Genomic DNA, 17,973 nt, shown 5'->3' on the forward strand with positions numbered 1-17,973 from the left:
TTGTCCCAGTCTTTCGGTTCATTTTCGATTACGTGTGAGAGCATGGTCTTAAAGTCTCTGTTCCACCTCTCCACCGCCCCATTGCTCTCCGGATGATTGGGAGCGGAAAAGCGCGGGGTACAGCCGAGTCTTTCGAGGAACTCCTTCGTAAGTGCGGCTGTGAAATTGGTGCCGCAGTCTGAGCACACCACCTCGGGAACCCCAGTCCGGCTAAACACCGAAAACAGCGCGTCGCAGGTTGTCCTGGCGGACAAAGACCTTAGGCAGACTACTTCTGGCCAACGCGTGCACAGATCTATTATGCAAAGCGCGTACCGATGTCCTCGGCCAGACGATGGCTCAATCGGACCTATGATATCCACATTCACTTTCTGAAAGGGAAACTTCGGGCGAGTGAGAGGCGTTATCGGTACCCTATCGGTTCGCCGGTGGTCTGAACGCACTTGACAGCTATGGCAGCTGTCACAGTGTTTGCGAATATCCGACTCCATGTCCGGCCAGTAGAAACTGTACTTTAGGCGAGCTTCAGTCTTGCGAAAGCCCAGGTTTCCCCCCTAATAGGACTCGTGTGTTAGGCTGAGTGCGGCCTCGCGCCGTAATCTTGGCAGTACTAACTGCTGTACCCCTTGGCCTAGCACCTGATCTTTATGATACAAAACTCCGTCTACGATAGACATGCCCGCCTTTCTTTGTTTGGCGTTCTGCCAGGCCTGACGCACAGTCTCATCCTCATGCTGCTCCACGCGAAACTTCTGTGCCCCGCTAAGCTCAGCCGTGCCGCCCGCCTGTGATGGCTCGACCTCATTACTGTCAACTGTCTGCTGGGGCAGGGTTTCGTCTGCGAACGCCAGGACGAGCTCGGTGCCCACGTCTGGCCCTGATCTATCTTGTCTGTCTTCAGACGGCGGCGACAGAGTTCCCACCGCCTGCACGAGACCCTCACTGTCCGTCTTGCCCGAGTCGTGCAGCTGTTCCCATGCGTCTGCGGAAATTAGACAGTCGGCTTGTGTGAGCTTGTCGGTGAGCGCACACAACACCGGTGTCGCATCGTCCACATTCTCGATCAGGGGAGTGCCCCGACACAGCGCCAACGGAACTACTGCCAGTTTTTCCTCTACCTTCTCTCCGAAAGCGGAGACGAGATCGATCGTCCCATGTGGGGATACGAACTCCTCAGGTACAAGGCTTTCGCGCACTACGGTGATATCTGCACCGGTGTCCACAATAGCGCCAATAACCGCTTCCCTACAGCGGATTTAATGTCCCTGAGCGCTGGACGCGTGGATTGCAAGGCATGGGTGGACACGCGTGCCGTTAGCCTATCATCGCGCGGTGGACTCTCTCGTCTATCAGCTGGGTTCTCACGATCAAATGGGCAGTTCGCGACAACATGTCTCCAGCTTCCGCATCGGAAACAGCCACCCGACCGCGATACCTTTTTCTTTTCTCCTCCTGGCCTGACTGCGGCTATTCTGTCTCCTCGCTCTGCTCCATGCTTCTGCATAGGTGTGGCTTCAGTTCTCGGTTTTGGGGGCGTGTCAAAACCTTTAAAGCTGTCGGCTTTCCTCTGAGTGCTTCTCTCCCCGGCGGCTTCCTCGTATGTCTGTAGCAGGGCAGCTATCTCATCCGCATTCAGCCATTTCTCACCCTCGCGCAGCTTGACATATTTATGTGCTTCTTCTGATAGCCCCGCCTTGACCTGGTCGGCAACCAGTAGCTTCAATAATCCGTCAAAAGACGACACGCATCGTGACTTTAAATAAAAGTTTAAGTAACTCTGGACGCGTGTGACAAAAGCCTTCCAGGTTTCTTCGCGGCGCTTGGTGGCCTCAGAAAACCGCCTTTGATACTCTGCGGCTGAAAGTTTAAACTCGTCTAGGACCACCGCCTTCAACTTGTCATAGTCCCGGTGCTGCTCTGCGGTGAACCGTGTCGATAAGTAGGCTACCCGCTCAGCCAGCACCGGGAACACAAGCTGCGCCCAATGTTCCTTCGGCACGTTGTACCACGAGCGAGCATTCCACTGACTCAAACCAGACGAGTACTTCACCGTCTGCCGGCAATTTGGGGAACGCGCCGGCGAGTAGCTTAGCGTACTGTCTCAACCGCTAGCCCTCGGAAGGCGCCGCATTCTGGCTTCGAGCACGCATGATTTTCATCTCGAGCTCTAAGGCTCTTATTTTTTTCATACAATTCCAACTCTTTCTCAATGTTTTGGCCATGCCGTGACCCCGACGCCTCGTTGCTGCCCCTGTCTCCACCGTCCCCTCTGTCACCACTGTCACTACCGCTGTCCATCGTAGATGCCTTGTCGGGGTTAAGATGACCACATCAGGTTATCATCAACTACGCAAGCCTTAGTCTCACAGTGACCGCTAAGAAAGCGAAAGAACCAGGGAACTCACTCGGAGCTGCGCTCAGGGTCCTCTTTTCGGGCAGGAATGGCGGCGACCTCGGACCAGGTGCCGACTGAAGCCGCTAGCAGCTGCCTTTACTCGGGGATGCGGTTTTCTGTCCGCTGAAGGCCGTGCATTAATGGCATTAATGCATTAATGGCATCACTCTTGAAACTGTGTTGTCTTATAAATATCTGGGTGTTCATGTCTCTTCTAACCTGTCTTGGAAACCTCATGTTGACTACATTATATATAACGCTAACCGCATCCTTGGATACCTTCGCAGAAATTTTTCATATGCACCGAGTTCATTAAAACTACTACTTTACAAAACTTTGGTCCGCTCTACATTGGAATATGCTTCATCGATGTGGAACCCTGGGGTCGAATCTCTCATTTCTGACTTAGAATCAGTTCAAAACCGTGGTTGTCGTTTCATACTTTCCAACTATCATCGTATTAGTAGTGTAACTGCCATGAAAGCTAACCTTTCCCTACCGCTTCTTTCCCATCGCAGGTCAATAGCTTCATTATGTACTTTTCACAAAATTATCATAATCTTTATCTTAAAGAGAGGTTGTTAAGAAGACCATCATATATTTCAGCACGCATGGATCACCACCACAAAGTTTGGATCCCTCCTTGTCGCACGAGATGTTTTCACGATTCATTCATACCCAGAACTTGTGTCAGCTGGAATCACCTTCCCCGCGATATTGTTGAAATTACCGATACTGTTGCCTTTCGAAACGCTGTTACTAATTTTATATAAGTCTCTGTCTATATCTATGTTTGATTTTATTCGCTGCTGTTTTCTTTTGTGGTTTGTTTTGTGTAATGCTGCCTTTTGCTAGTGCTGTTACTAATCTTAAATCAATGTGTGCTGTAACTATATTCAAATGTTTTAGCTGCTGTTTTTGTTTTTTGTACTTATATGCTATTCCCACTCCCCTCTGCAACGCCTAACGGCCCTGAGGGTAAATAAATGAAATGAAATGAAATCTTCCAACTGCCGCCGTTTCTCGGGGATACCACTCCGTCTGTTGAAGGCCTTGTCTTCGGCGTTTCACGCCCGATGCGGTTCGTACCTTCGTACCGCCGTAGCCTGTCGTTCTCGCCTTGGATGCCGAACTTCGTCGTTCTCTTCGTCGGTCTTCGCCCGTTCCTCTGGGCCGCTGCAGAGCACCAGTACTGTCGACTGCGCCAGTAAAGGTTTGCCGGTGGTGTTGGTCCGGTGATTTCCAGAAACTGGATGCACTGCTTGAAGGCTTCGCGATGATACGACTTGCAGGCGAAGCGATTAATAGAGAAACGAACTTTTATACAGGCTATTTACAGATGGGTACAAACAAAAGTCAGTATACGGCCATAACTATCCGCGGCTGGCCTAGCCGACCACCTGCACAGAGGCGAGGGACACCGCGTCCCAACAGTCAAACTGGCGCGCCTCGCACCAGCTCTCAACGGCCACTCCCTCCGCACTCGCCCAGACCGAGCGCCTGCCAGCTAGCTGTCGCTAGAGACAAAAGCCCCCGGGCGCGGCTCCCTTCGCAGGTACACCCCGAAGATGCTCGCACCCCTTTCCACACGTAAAAGTAAACTGCTAACTGCGGCTCATCAGTTTTGACGAATAGGAAAGCTCAAAACTGATGTCACCGTTTTCCCTTACCCTCGAGTTCCTTCCAGGTGGTCTAGCAATCCTTCGGCAAGGGGACAGGGGTCCATGGTCGAGGCCGGCAGATAGCCCCGCCGTCCGGAGCGGCTAAGGGAACCGCAAGGACGAATGGGGAGACTAACCAAAAAGGTATGAGTCTCCTTCTAACGGCGTGCACCAAAGCAAAACAAAATAATACAAAACCGGACGCGCAGCATAGGTCGCTGCCCTCTCGCGGAATATTCGGAACACATGTACAAAAAGATGCGACAGCGCGCCGAACCCTACCGACTGGTTTTCGCAAAGAATTTTTTGAGGTGACCTAAAAACTATAAAGCTGGATTTGTATGCATTAATGAACAGCAAATTATTTCTGCATTAATCGAATACATTCCGCGCATCAATGTTACGTTTATCGACCACTTTATTTATATGTGAATCTGAGGTTAAGATTGTTGTCTCGTCAGCATAAGCATAGCAGTTGGAATTATAAAGACACCTAGAGAGGTCATTGATATAAAATAAGAATAGAAGAGGGCCAAGAAGGCAACCTTGGGGAACTCCAACATTAGTAGTCTTGAATATTGAGTATGTTCCCGAGATGAACACAGCTTGTTTTCTATTAAAATAAATAGCTTCTGATTAGCGAAAGTGGAGGCCCAGTTATGCCGACAGCGTCAAGCTTATTGAATAAAATAGCATGGATGAGGGAATAAAAAGCTTTGGAAAGGTCAATAAATAATGCAACAGCAAAGTTACCTGCGTCGATGTAGGATTTCATTTTATCGGTGAGAGCGATCACAGCTAATTCGGTGGAGAATCCCATTCTGAAATCGAACTGGTTAAGTGAGAGAATGTCAAATTTTGTTAAGTAATCGTTTATTCTGTTAACAATGGCTTTTCAATAATTTTACTTAAAAACGATAAAATAGCGATTGGGCGGTAATTAGAAATGATTTGTTTATCTTCCTTTTTGAAGACTGGAATTAGCTTTGTCTTTTTCAATGCAGTAGGGAAAGTGCCCGATTTCAAGAACAGATTGACAATATGGCGAGGACATCGCAAATGAGATGCGCAATTAACTTAATATGGGATGATTGAATATTATCGAGACCTGGACTGGCGTCTTTCAGGTTGCATATTATTTTGCCGATTTCATCAGGGGAGATACGGGAAAGGAAAATGCTATGAGGAGATGGTTGTAATGTTTGATTAGCGGCAGTATTTATTACTCCTGAGGCTAAAGCAAATGAATCACTAAAGGCTTCAGCAATGTCTGAGGGATTGGTATATGTTACCTTACCGGAAGTTATTTTTGATTTGGGAGCTTTCGAGTTGTTTCTGTTTAGGAAGGAATTAACAACTTTCCATTGCTTATGAACGTTATTTACAGCGTGATTTGTTTCTCTTTCATAGTACTTTCTCTTCACTGTTCTAAAGAACAAACCTTATACATTAGAATATTTCTTATAACGCGCTAAAAGCCTTTAGTTGAATGGTTGCTTTTTCCATTTTCTGTAGAGGTCATCTTTTTTTCTCAAACTGCTTAAAAGGCCAGAAGTCATCCAGGGATTATTCGGAATTGAGACCTTCTTATTGCAATTATATATAGTAGAACACTCATCGATTGTATTAGTGATAATAAGAAAGAACTTGCTGAATGCAATATCGGCGTCATCCAGAGCCTTAACCACTGACCAGTCAATGATATCAAACCGTTCAAGGAATAATGCAGAGTTTAATGTTTTTTTAATGAACTGAGTGTGCCTAACATAGTTAACACAGTTATCCAACTGTATGAAAATAGGGTAGTGATCTGTTATATCGGCTTCTATGACACCTGCATCAGGGGTGGACATTAGGTTTGATAAAGCGTGATCTATAAGGGAGCTTGAACCAGTAGCGGAAATGCGTGAGGGAATGTTGATAAAATTTTCGAAGCCATGAGTAATTAAAACTTCCATATAATCTACTTATCAGGAGCAGTCAGGATCTAGTGTGTTAATATTGATGTCACCCATTATTATACCATTTTGGAGTTCCATTGACAATACCCCTAAGACTGAGTGCAGAGCTGAGCAGAAATCTTTCACATGGGACGAGGGCGACCGGTATATGCAGCCAATGACTATATTTTTTATATCTAGTGAAAAAAAAATTGTCTGGTTCTATCCATACAGATTCACAATTTCCCACTTTTATCGATAGATCAAGTCGGCGGCGATAGTGATAGCAAGCGGAAATAAAGATCGCTGTGCCACCGTGCGCGCTATCGCTACGATGGCACTATTCAGCGCTATATGAAGGCGACGTGCACAGGTTCTTGTCGGCATCCGACAGCCAAGTTTCGCTCACGCAGATTACGGAGAATTGGTGTTGAGTGGCTGATAAGAGGTTAACAAAGTCGTCCGAATGTTTTCGTAGACTTCGCGCATTGAAATGAATAAGAGATCGGCAAGAAGGGGAAAGATAAGATTTTAGATTTGAAGGCGTGAAGTATGAGGTCATACTGATGGAAGAGATTAAAAAAAAATGCAGAATTTCAAGTTAAAATGGAAAGGTCGGATTCAAATAAAATGCGGAAAACATGAACGGTCTCTGTCGTTACGTGCCAAAATTTGGCAGTTTTTTGTCCAGAGAAACAGCACCCCTTTTCTTTCTTGAGTGTTCGTGCCTTACTGAGAAGTTTCTTGTTTTCCACAGTAAGGTGGTCATTTACATAAACAGGCTCCTTTGCTGCACTTGGGAAACCTAACGTACCGGTGTCAAGCCGTGACTTACGATCTTTATCGAAGAAGTCATTTCCTTTAGCGCGGGAAATGAAGCGAGCAATGATGTTCTCCCCTGACTGAGTGGGCACCCGATGAACAATGTCAAGGTCGGCAGTTTCAACAGGGCAGCTTATTTTCTCTCCAATCGACGCCACAATTGCAACACAGTCCTCGCCCTGTGTGCAAGGGACACCTTTGATTTCAACATTATTGATTCCGGAATATTGAACCTGATTGGGGATTTGATTTTTTAGCATTTCGTTTTCGAGTTTAAGCGCTTTGTTTGCGGCCAAGAGTTCCGCTTGACTACTCTGAACTTTTTCGACTATATTATTCAAGAGCGTGAGACTAGCATCCATGTCAGACACTTCCTTGGCCAGTCCACCTAAGTATAGACCAGATTATTGAAGCTTGATGCTTACTTTTGTGACAAGTTGATTAACCAAATCAGTCATCTTGGCCTCAAACATAGCCTCCAAACTCTCAATTTTTTTAGCCAGCTCGAAATTAGTCGGCGTCATGAGAAAAGCGAAGACAAATAGCACAGCAAAGCAAGCAAAATTGGCAGCAGGAGTGGTTGCAGTCGAGGTAGTCAGAATTGCAAAAGATTAAAGGCGCCAACCTGGGTGAACAAGGAACGATGCTTAGCGGTAGATTCGATGACTGCAACCAATGCTGCAATGAAGCTGGGGGCCTCGAGGTGACGGCTTTTAAGGCCAGAAGATGGATGCTTGCGCACGCGCTACAGTAAAGTTACGGTTCCGTGGTATACGTATCAATGAAGATAGCGTAGTACCGCCCCGTTGACACGAGGCAGGAATCAAACCAGCTTGGAATACCCAGGAAGACGCTTGGCAGCAACTTTGGGATCTGCAGGGGCTTGGAAGCCAGGGTGAACAAGGAACGATGCTTGGTGGTACGTTCGATGACTGCAACCACTGCTGCAATGAAGCTGGGGTTCTCGAGGTGACAGCTTTTAAGGCCAGAAGAAGGATGCTTGCGCAGGCGCTACAGTGAAGGCATGGTTCCGTGGTATACGTATCAATGAAGTTACCGTAGTACCGCCCCGTTGACACGAGGCAGGAATCAGCCGGCAGGAATCAGACCAGCTTGGAATCACCAGGAAGACGCTTGGCAGGAAGAAGTTCTTTCGGGGCGCCGTGACGAAGAAGAAGACTGTGTAGAATGAAGTGAGCGACATCGTTTGCGGTAGCAGATTTGAGAGCCGACGTTTCGACGTAACGGGTGAGATGGTCAACGGCAACGATGATCCACCGATTATTAGCCGAAGTAGTTGGAAGCGGGCCATAAAGATCAATGCCGACGCGGTCAAAGGGTCGGCCAGGGCAAGGTAATGGCTGCAAAGGAGCGGCGGCGGAGTGGGGAGGTTTCTTGCGACGTTGGCAGGCGGTGCATGACCGAATGTTCTGACGTATGTAGCGGTACATACCTCGCCAGTAGAATCGCTGACGAAGGCGAGCATATGTTTTCAGTACACCGGCGTGGCCGCATTGTGGAGCGGCGTGAAAAGAGGCACAGATTGTAGCACAGAGGTGTCGAGGGATGACCAGCAGCCACTTCCGGCCGTCGGAGAGGTAATTACGGCGGTATAAGAGGCCATAACGAACGGCGAAGTGGTGGGCTTGGCGGCGAAGGGTCCGGGTCGAATGATGCGGCGAGGGAGTGTTCAGGAAGTTTAGCAGCGAGGTGATCCAAAGATCCTTCAGTTGTTCGGAGAGCATATCAGGGATGTCGAACGAAGAGAATTCGTAGGCACAGACGAGGGCAGAGGTTGACTCGCATGGGAGTGGTGAACGAGAAAGGGCGTCGGCGTCCCAGTGCTTGCGGCCGGAGCGATTAATGACGTGTATATCAAACTCCTGGGGACGTAAAGCCCAGCGGGCGAGTCGGCCAGAAGGATCTTTGAGGGAGGATAGCCAGCATAGGGCATGGTGGTCTGCGACGACATAGAAGGGCCGGCCGTAAATGTAAGGGCGGAACTTGGCAATTGCCCAATCGATGGCGAGACATTCTTTTTCTGTGACAGAATAGTTTGATTCCGCCTTGGTGAGGGCGCGGCTGGCGTAAGCGACGACGTATTCCGGATACCCAGGCTTTCGCTGGGCAAGAACTGCGCCCAAGCCCACACCGCTCGTATCAGTGTGAACTTCTGTCGGACAGGCGGGATCAAAATGGCGAAGGATGGGGGAGAGACCAGCAGGCTGCGTAAAGTGCTGAACGCGGTATCGCAGGCGGGGGACCAAGACGAAAGGTTCGGGCTGCCGGCAAGAAGCTGCGTTAAAGGGGCGATGATACTGGCCAAATTTCGGATGAAGCGGCGAAAATATGAGCATAAGCCTGTAAAACTGCGAAGTTCTTTTAAGGTGGTTCGTTTGGAGGAGTCAGCGACGGCGCGAAGTTTGGCAGGGTCAGGAAGAACGCCGTCTTTGGAGATGACATGGCCTAAAATTGTGAGCTGCGTTGCACCGAAGTAACATTTTTTCAAGTTTTCAAGACCGCAGGAATAGCATATCGGTCGATTGTCCTCGGTACGCCAGGGGTTCGTAGGGTTTCGGCGGGGTCGACGAACCGGGACCTGCGGCGGGGGTATAGACGGCGATGGAGCATAAAAGGCCGGGCTGCTAGGGTAGGCGGCAGAGGTGGGCGAGCTGCGTGTACCGGTGACGGCTTCAGCATAGGTGAGCGGCGCTGCCACAGGAGGAGGTGGGGGACTGGATGGCAGAACTGCAGCGACCTGCTCCTGAATAGCACGACGGATAGTGGGCGTGAGAGATGGCGCCAGGTCGTGCGGAGGTCAGACGGGGTCGGGAATGTGATGCAGCAGAGAAAGCTGGCGAGCGATCTTTTCGCGGATGAAGTCTTTAACCTGCTGCATGAACAGGGACTGCTCAGCAGACGAGCCACCAAAGGCCAAGCCAGCAAGACCCCCCGCAGGTGCGCCGGACTGCCGCGTAGATGTGCGTTGCTTGCGGAGTTCGTCGAAGCTTTGGCACAGCTGGATGACGGTAGCGACGGAGGTGGGGTTCTTCGCCAGCAGCATCTGGAAAGCGTCATCGGCTATGCCTTTAAGTATGTGGTTGAGTTTATCCCATTCGGACATGGAGGGGTTGACACGCTTGCACAGGTCAACGATGTCCTCGATGTAGCTTGTGAACGTCTCGGAAGGGAGCTGAGAACGAGCACGAAGACGTTGCTCGGCGCGAAGCTTCCGGACGGCGGGGCGGCCGAAAACGTCGGCGAAGCTCGTTTTAAAGGACGTCCAGGTGGGAAGATCGGCCTCATGGTTGCGAAACCATAGGTTGGCAACGTCCGTTAGATAGAAGAGGACGTTGCTAAGTTTCACGGAATCGTCCCACCGATTGTAAGTGCTGATGCGCTCATAGGAGGCCAGCCAATCGTCGACGTCTTGGTCATCGGTGCCACTAAATGGAGAAGGGTCACGCTGGCGCTGCACCCCGTGACAGAGTACGGTGGCAGGGATGGGCTGCGATGGTTCACTCTGACCTTCCGGCATGGTGGCGGAGACGAGGAGCGTTCCACTTCGAAGTTCCAGGATGAGGACCGGGACGGGAACCGAGGCACCTCCACCAAGTGTCAAGGCGTTTATTTGAAGCACAGGTCGGTTGGTCTTGGTTGACCGGCGACACGACGGGCACACTCACAGGCGTCGTTCGAAAAACCCAGCTGCACTTCGTCTGTTCTTCGTTGTCCCGCTTGAATTCGTCCGCTTCTTTGCTGCGCTGCGCCTGTCGGTCCCATTACAATATGTATAAATCCAGGGTTTTGTTCACTCTGTTGACAATCTAGTTTTTATTTACCTCCTCAGTGGTAATTTGCATGTAACAATCATTATCTTTTAATTCCTTCGACTGTACTTATAGTGTGACATTTGTGTAATATTTGCAGATTTAAATTTTAAACGCAAGAGATACGTTGGCGTATTTTGTGCAAGTGGTTTGCACAGCCAGGCGGACATTATGTACAGGGTCGTCCACTTCTAGCTAGAACGCGTATGTGCCACATTTTGGATACTATTGTCACGGAGTGCTCACGGAGAGACGCTTCAACAGCTGGAGTCGGCAAGAGGAGACGGTAATGGCGGCCGATCCACGATAGCACGATCGCAACCTCATCGTCTTCGCGGACAGCTTGCGCCACCTGGCAACACTAGGTGGCATTATTCCCCCCTCCGAAAAAGAAGGGCATCGCAGTGGAGCCGCCAGCAGCGTAGGCGCGCTAAGGCTCGAGGAAAACGGAGCACACACAGAGTCACAACGGAGGGCCGCTAAGCCGTTATCGGGCATAGTACGGCTTAAGCCGCACAACGTGCACAATGTCAGAGCTGTTGGGCTGTCGACGTCTCGGTTGCGCGGCACCGTCGGGAACCACTTCATAGGTAACATCACTGATACGCCGTAGCACTTTATAGGGGCCAAAGTACCGGCAGAGTAGTTTCTCGGACAAGCCCTGGCGGCGGACAGGTGTCCACACCCAAACTTGTTCACCGGGATTGTAGTCGACCTGTCGGTGTCGAAGGTTGTAACGGCGCGCATCAGTGCCCTGCTGCTGGCCGATGTGTACGCGGGCAAGCTGACGGGCTTCTTCAGCGCGTTGGGCAATTTCATGAACATCGGGTGCGAGTTGGTCGTCATCGAGGCATGGTAGCATCGCGTCAAGCATGCTCTGGACTTCACGTCCATATACAAGACGAAAGGGAGTAAAGCGTGTAGTCTCCTGGAGGGCCGTGTTGTACGCAAATGTGACGTACGGTAGCACCTCATCCCAAGTTTTGTGCTGAACGTCTACGTACATTGACAGCATGTCCGCAATGGTCTTGTTTAAGCGTTCGGTTAGCCCATTGCTCTGCGGATGATAAGCTGTGGTCTTGCGATGGCTAGTGCAGCTCAACGTAAATATATGGTCGATTAGCTGCGCTGTAAACGCTGTGCCTCTGTCGGTAATAACGCACGAAGGGGCTCCGTGCCGCAAGACGATGTTTTGCATGAAAAAGTCGGCGACCTCTGAAGCTGTGGCACAGGGTATCGCCTTGGTCTCGGCGTAGCGAGTCAAATAGTCAGTAGCGACTATGATCCACTTGTTTCCTGAGAGTGACAACGGAAAAGGACCGAGAAGGTCCATTCCTATTTGATCGAACGGAGAGCGGGGTGTAGTAACGGGCTTGAGAAAACCCGCCGGCTTAAGCGGTGGCGTCTTCCAGCGCAGGCATTCACGGCAGCTTTTTACGTACCTTTGGACATCGTCCGAGAGTCCGGGCCAGTAGTACATGTTGCGTATCCTGGCGAGCATCCGGGAAAAACCCAGATGGCCTGAAGTCGGCTCGTCGTGGCATGCCAATAAAATGTCGGCGCGAAGATCGGCCGGAAGTACCAGAAGGTAAGCTCTTTCTTGGCCTCTCGAGTTCTTCTTGTATAAGATACCTTCGCGCAAACAGAAAGAGCCGAGACGTCGAGCGAAGTGTCGTGGTAGAGGCATGGCGTGACCTTCAAGGTTGTCAATCAGCGGTCGGAGGTCCGTGTCAGCCCGCTGCCGGGCTATTATGTCCGATGCATTAAGTATACCGAGGAAACCGCTGTCGTCGTCGATTTCGGGACCGGAAGAGTCGAGTGGTGCACGCGACAGCGTGTCGGCGTCTTCGTGTTTGACGAACTTTCGACGAAGAAGCGAAACACTGTTTATACTCCAATAGCAAGTGCTCTAAGGCCAGGCGCTTTCCTTCGGGGAGGTTGCAGTTGATGTCGACTTTCGGAACAGATTGGTCGTCAGTAGCGCGCGATGATTGGTCGTCAGGGGCCGCTGCCGCGAACGCAAAGCAGACCGGAACATCCACAACCGCTTCAGCGGTAGCGATCGCAGTTCCAGAGAAAAGGTGCCGGTGCTCTGGAGAAAAATTTGTAACAAGGATCGCAGACCGGCCAGCGCGAATTGTTAGTAAGCTTCGAGTGGCGCAGATGCCTTGAGTCAGGAGGAGCGAATGATTAGCCTCGGTGACTGCTTCAGCGTCGTGCAACTCAGCACAGGCGACTTCAATCAAAACACTGCTACGGGGCGGAAGTGTGACGCTGTCTGCGAAAACGCGAAGTGCGGCACTGCGTTGGCAGGAGTTGTCGAGTTCGGCGGCTTGCTCTGTGGAAAACATGACGATTCGGTTGCGCAGATCGATAATTGCTCCATACTCCCGCAGAAAGTCGATGCCGAGGATTAGGTCCCGAGACCACTCGCCCAGGACGATGCAGCTGACGACGAACGTGGACTTGCTGATCTGAACGCGAGCAGTGCACATACCCTTGGGCGTAACCAGATGACCGCCGGCAGTTCGAAGGTGCGCGCCAGGCCAAGGGGTAATCACTTTTTTCAGAATGGTCGCCAGTTGTCCACTTAAGATCGAATAATCGGCCCCGGTATCAACTAATGCGCTTACTCTGCGACCATCGATAAGAACGGGTATTTCTAAAGAAACGCGGTTTTTTAACTCTGGTGATGGCGTCGGCGGGTTTTTGTCGGAATGTAGCGGCGACGACGGGAGGTCTTCAGCACAGCGCCCCCCAGCGACCTCGCCCCCGAAGGTCGCGGGTTTCAGTTTTCCCGACGAGGACTTGGCGATCGGCCCGGTGCCGCTCGCGAGAAGCCGGGAGGTGTCGGGGAAGAGCGCCTCGGTGAGGGTGAGCGCGACTGCCGCTGCGCTCGGGATGGATTGCGCTGGTCCGCAAGGAATTCTTCAATTTCAGGGGGTCGTTCACCATGACGGGGTCTCGGTGAGTCGGTGCGGAAGCCTTGGATGCCGATGCGTCGGTAATAACAATTTCGATAAAGATGACCTGGCTCTCCGCAGTGAAAACAGAGCGGTCGTCGGTTAGGTGTACGCCAAACGTCGGCCTTTCGGAGGGGTGCTCGACGATCCTCGAAGTACTGCACCGGTTGCACAGAGGGCCGCGGGGCTTGAGGCGTGGCGTGAATTGGTGGCGGCGAAGCGGGAGCCGGACGCCTTGCAACTTCGGCGTACGTCGGACGGTGGTAGTCCCCAGGCAGAGGTGGTACGTCGACCACAGGAACAGGGCCCCGGAACGCCTGTTGCACCTCCTCTCGTACAAGAGCGGAGATGGAACCGAGCGCAGGCTGCGACGGGCTACAAAATTTGTGAAGCTCCTCACGCACGATTGTGCGAATAAGTTCCCGCAAATCATCAGGATGCTGCCCGATGGTGGCAAACGATGATGTGACTGCAGCAGCATGCACGGGCCGGTCGTCACTGGCGCAACGTTGTTGCAGGACCTTCTCCATCGTTGTGGCTTCCGAAAGAAATGCAGCAACTGTAGATGGTGGGCTGCGCACGAGGCCTGCGAACAGCTGCTCTTTGACGCCTCTCATTAAGTGCCGAAGTTTCTTCCCTTCAGGCATGGCAGGATCAGCTCTCCTGAAGAGCCGCGTCATGTCCTCGACGTACATTTGTACGCTTTCGTTCGGTAGCTGGACGCGGGACTGGATTGCCCGCTCCGCTCTTTCGCGGCGATCCGCGCTGGTGTAGGCCTCCAGCAGGCGACGGCGAAACTCTCGCCAGGAAGTTAAAACTTCCTCACGGTTCTCAAACCACGTGCGGGCGCCATCCTCTAGGCTAAAGTAGACGTTTCTTAGTTTCGCGGCGTCGTCCCACTGGTTATAAGCAGCCACACGCTCGAAGTGAAGGAACCAGTCCTCCACGTCTTCGAAAAGGTCCCCGTGGAAGGCCTTGGGAACCCGCAGGGTCTGCAAGGTATAGTGGGCAGGTGTAGCACCGGCAGCTTGCGTGAAAATACCGGTGGCTGGCATCATGACTGTCGCGAGTGGTCCAAGCTCCGGTGAAAGTCCCTGCAGCCTCCGGCTGAAGCGGTGTACCGGGGTGTCAATCGGCGCAGGGCTGGCGGCACGGCTCCCTGGAGGGGTTTCCTGCATGGGATACTCGTACCCAGCAGGCTCCACCAAATTGTCACGGAGTTCTCACGGAGAGACGCTTCAACAGCTGGAGTCGGCAAGAGGAGACGGTAATGGCGGCCGATCCACGATAGCACGATCGCAACCTCATCGTCTTCGCGGACAGCTTGCGCCACCTGGCAACACTAGGTGGCACTATTGAACTAATGGGCAGGCACAGAGAGTGCATGCAGCTGCCATGGTTGCCTCAGCTCTCAGGTGCTCAAAAAGTAGACATCACTCTCGTGTGTCGCTATGCAGAGTAGGAATTTAAATTCATCGAGCAGTCCATTGTTACTGCTTGAAGTGTGATTGCTTAGTTAGTCGGAGTTGCTTAAGCACTCATCGTTTCAGCCTGTCCTATTCAATCCGAACATGTTGACGCATTTCCTTGCTGCTTTGTGTTGCACACTATAGAATATGAGTTTGTGTACAAATACTTTATCTGCAGTGTGGGGTGAATAGGAGCTGAAAGGCAATTGAGTTTGCAAACTGCTTTTAAGAAAGGCGCACTTTCTGTGCCCCATACATTCATGTAATTGAATGCATGCACCTCAACTCTTTTTTATATATCTTGAACTCATAGGTAATGATTTGTGGTGCCAGCCATGCAGTCGTTGGAAGGTGCTCTTGCATGTGCAGTGCTTTAGACAGTAACTACAGTGGCTGGTGTATATGTTTGACGATATATAATTTTTTCGTTTATTTATAAAAAACAGTGTTTTGTTGGTTTACAAAAAAGTAGCTAATCTATGATTTACTTGATGAAGTGAAGCAGCCAGGAAACTAAATGCTGATTTCATGCTGAAGATGAAGTATGCAACTTCTAGTGAAAAGATCTCATGCATCCGCGAGATCAATCTTTCCAATGAATTACTTTTTTAGCCCCTTCATTGTGCTCGTTCCTTTCTCTCTTTCTAGGCGTTGAAAAAAGTCTTGACGCTGTAGCCCTAGATTTCATTAGTAGCACTCAATTCTTTGCTAGTTTAGACCTTCAATGCTGATGCAGTGCTTGTCCTGTCTTGACGGAAGCACTGCAAAAGCCACCTATGTATTCAAACCTGCTTGGATGCTGTTGACAGCTTTCGTTTTGTCTTTTTAGGAACACTTTAAATCTTGACTGCTTCTGTCAATCTTTCGCTTTCTTCCTTTCCAAGCACCATGGTCATGCATGGTGGCCATTTATCACCCTCGCTGGCTTGCCGCCCTTCCACGTTTGCTCGCCATGATCCCTCTAATGCATTTGCACTGGTACACTGGATGCAAACCATAGCGGTGTACAGAAGAATACACACCAGTTTACCTGGAAGTGGTAATAACTTCTTTTGTTAATGCCGGTAACAAATACCTAAAATAGAAGTTCACAAGCTGTGGAAAAACCTGAGCAATGAACGCGTTGTCGGTTGGTACCTTCACTGTAAAGTGTTACTGTTTTGAGTACACATAGAACAAACACGCTGCTAAACCGAGGACACAACACACATTGAATTTTGAACTTGCGCGTAATACATGTGCGTATGCTGAAGCTCCAACTTGCCATCTTGGAAGACCAGGTATAGAACACCGGATATGGTGGTCTCAAAATCGAAAATAGGTTTGTTTCTGCACGATTATGGACACTTTCCTTCAAGAAGTGACGCAGTAGGGCCTTGTATAACAATAGCATCTGGTGTGCAGCACAGCAAAGGCTGCTCCAGCATAATCACAAGCCCACACTTGTGGACTTCTGCTTTATTTCCTCAAAAATCACTGCATAGCTTCTTCTTCAAGGGCGTTCCCGTACGCTGTAGCTGAGGACCAAAGTGAGCGTTCGGACAAGAACTCCTCGGCCAGTACATTGCACTCCTTTCTTGATTTTAGTATGCTGTGTGGTCGACTGCTGGCTGAAATACGTCATGTCCGCATTTCTTTTCATCGCAGAAAGGCTCGGCAGAATGTTTCTGCTATTTACTCAGCCGCTATTACAATTTTGGGCATGTAGTAACGCATATCTTCGTAGCTGTTTTCATCGGTTCCTTGACGACGGTAGAGACCAGACTTTCGCAAATTGCCTTGCACCACAGGAGGCCCATACAAAATGTTTCTTCCAGTGGTAAATTATTGATGGTCACAGATAGCTCATGCGTGATGGCTGTAATGAGCGAGCAGTTATGGTGCCACTGCCCATCAAGTAATGCGGCTACAGCATTTGCATCTTGAGGTAGCGGTATTGCTGGCGTCGTTGTTTTAATGTCTTCAACCGTCTTCTGAAGCAAACAATCCAAGCATGCGCCATTTTTATACGCCTCAGTGACCGTACTAAAGGCTTCTCCCCGCAGAGGGGCGTCGGCAGCCTGCAGGCGCTGGTGAGTGGTGACACCACGGGTTACCGAGCATCCACAGGGACATCCCCGCAGGGGGATGATGGTGAACAGTGCATTACCACGGACCGGAGCACACGCACCTAACCGTGCGTGGCATCGCCGTGTCCGGGGAAAAGGGGTTCCTGGTGGTTGAGCCGATGCTGAGCGTTTGGACCTTTAAGGCCCCTCGGCGCAGGCAACAAACCAGTTTGGCCCCAGCTTCCTGTAGACAAAAACTCCGGCTTGACCCGCCCGGGAGAAGTCGGCAGTCGCCTTTTCCTATCGTCCCCTCCATCTTTCACTTTCCTATATCTTTCTCACCACTCTCCTATGTCGTACTCAATTCTTGGTTTTTCGTTTTTCCTGGCGGCGAGGGTAAACCTTAATTGTGTGATCTACTACCTTGAGTTGCGTCATATTTGGTTATAATTGAGGTGTACAGCTGGCGTGGGCAGCACTTGCTTTCAAGTTTCTGTCCCGTCTCCTTGTTGGATTCTGTGGTGGGTCGCTGGCACAATAATCGAATAACTATATTTTTTTATGGCTCCCCCACTTTCAAAACCAGATCGATATCTTAAGAGAGGGTGGAACAAAGCAGCAGATTCTTTTGTCGAAAAGAAACCGACCTTCATCAAGTTCCATGTAATCCAGAGTCAAAGCGATAGAAAACAAGCAAGAATAAATTCGCCATTCCTTGTGTCTAAATGTTTAACAGATACCTTGGGCCCCGGCTACAAGGTCTCAAAAATGGCCAGCGGCGACCTTCTTCTTGAACTTCGCGAGTGCATCCAATGATCTAAACTCTAAAACATTCCTTCTATAAG

The 17,973-nt window shown here is 50.4% G+C and overlaps 1 pseudogene; it reads right to left on the minus strand.

The window, feature by feature from the left end:
• Positions 1 to 554: 554 nt before the first annotated feature.
• LOC144095580 (uncharacterized) overlaps positions 555 to 17,973 on the minus strand; it is a 35,196-nt pseudogene continuing 17,777 nt past the window's right edge.

The sequence above is a fragment of the Amblyomma americanum genome, chromosome 6 (assembly GCF_052857255.1).
Source record: "Amblyomma americanum isolate KBUSLIRL-KWMA chromosome 6, ASM5285725v1, whole genome shotgun sequence".
NCBI lineage: Eukaryota > Metazoa > Arthropoda > Arachnida > Ixodida > Ixodidae > Amblyomma > Amblyomma americanum.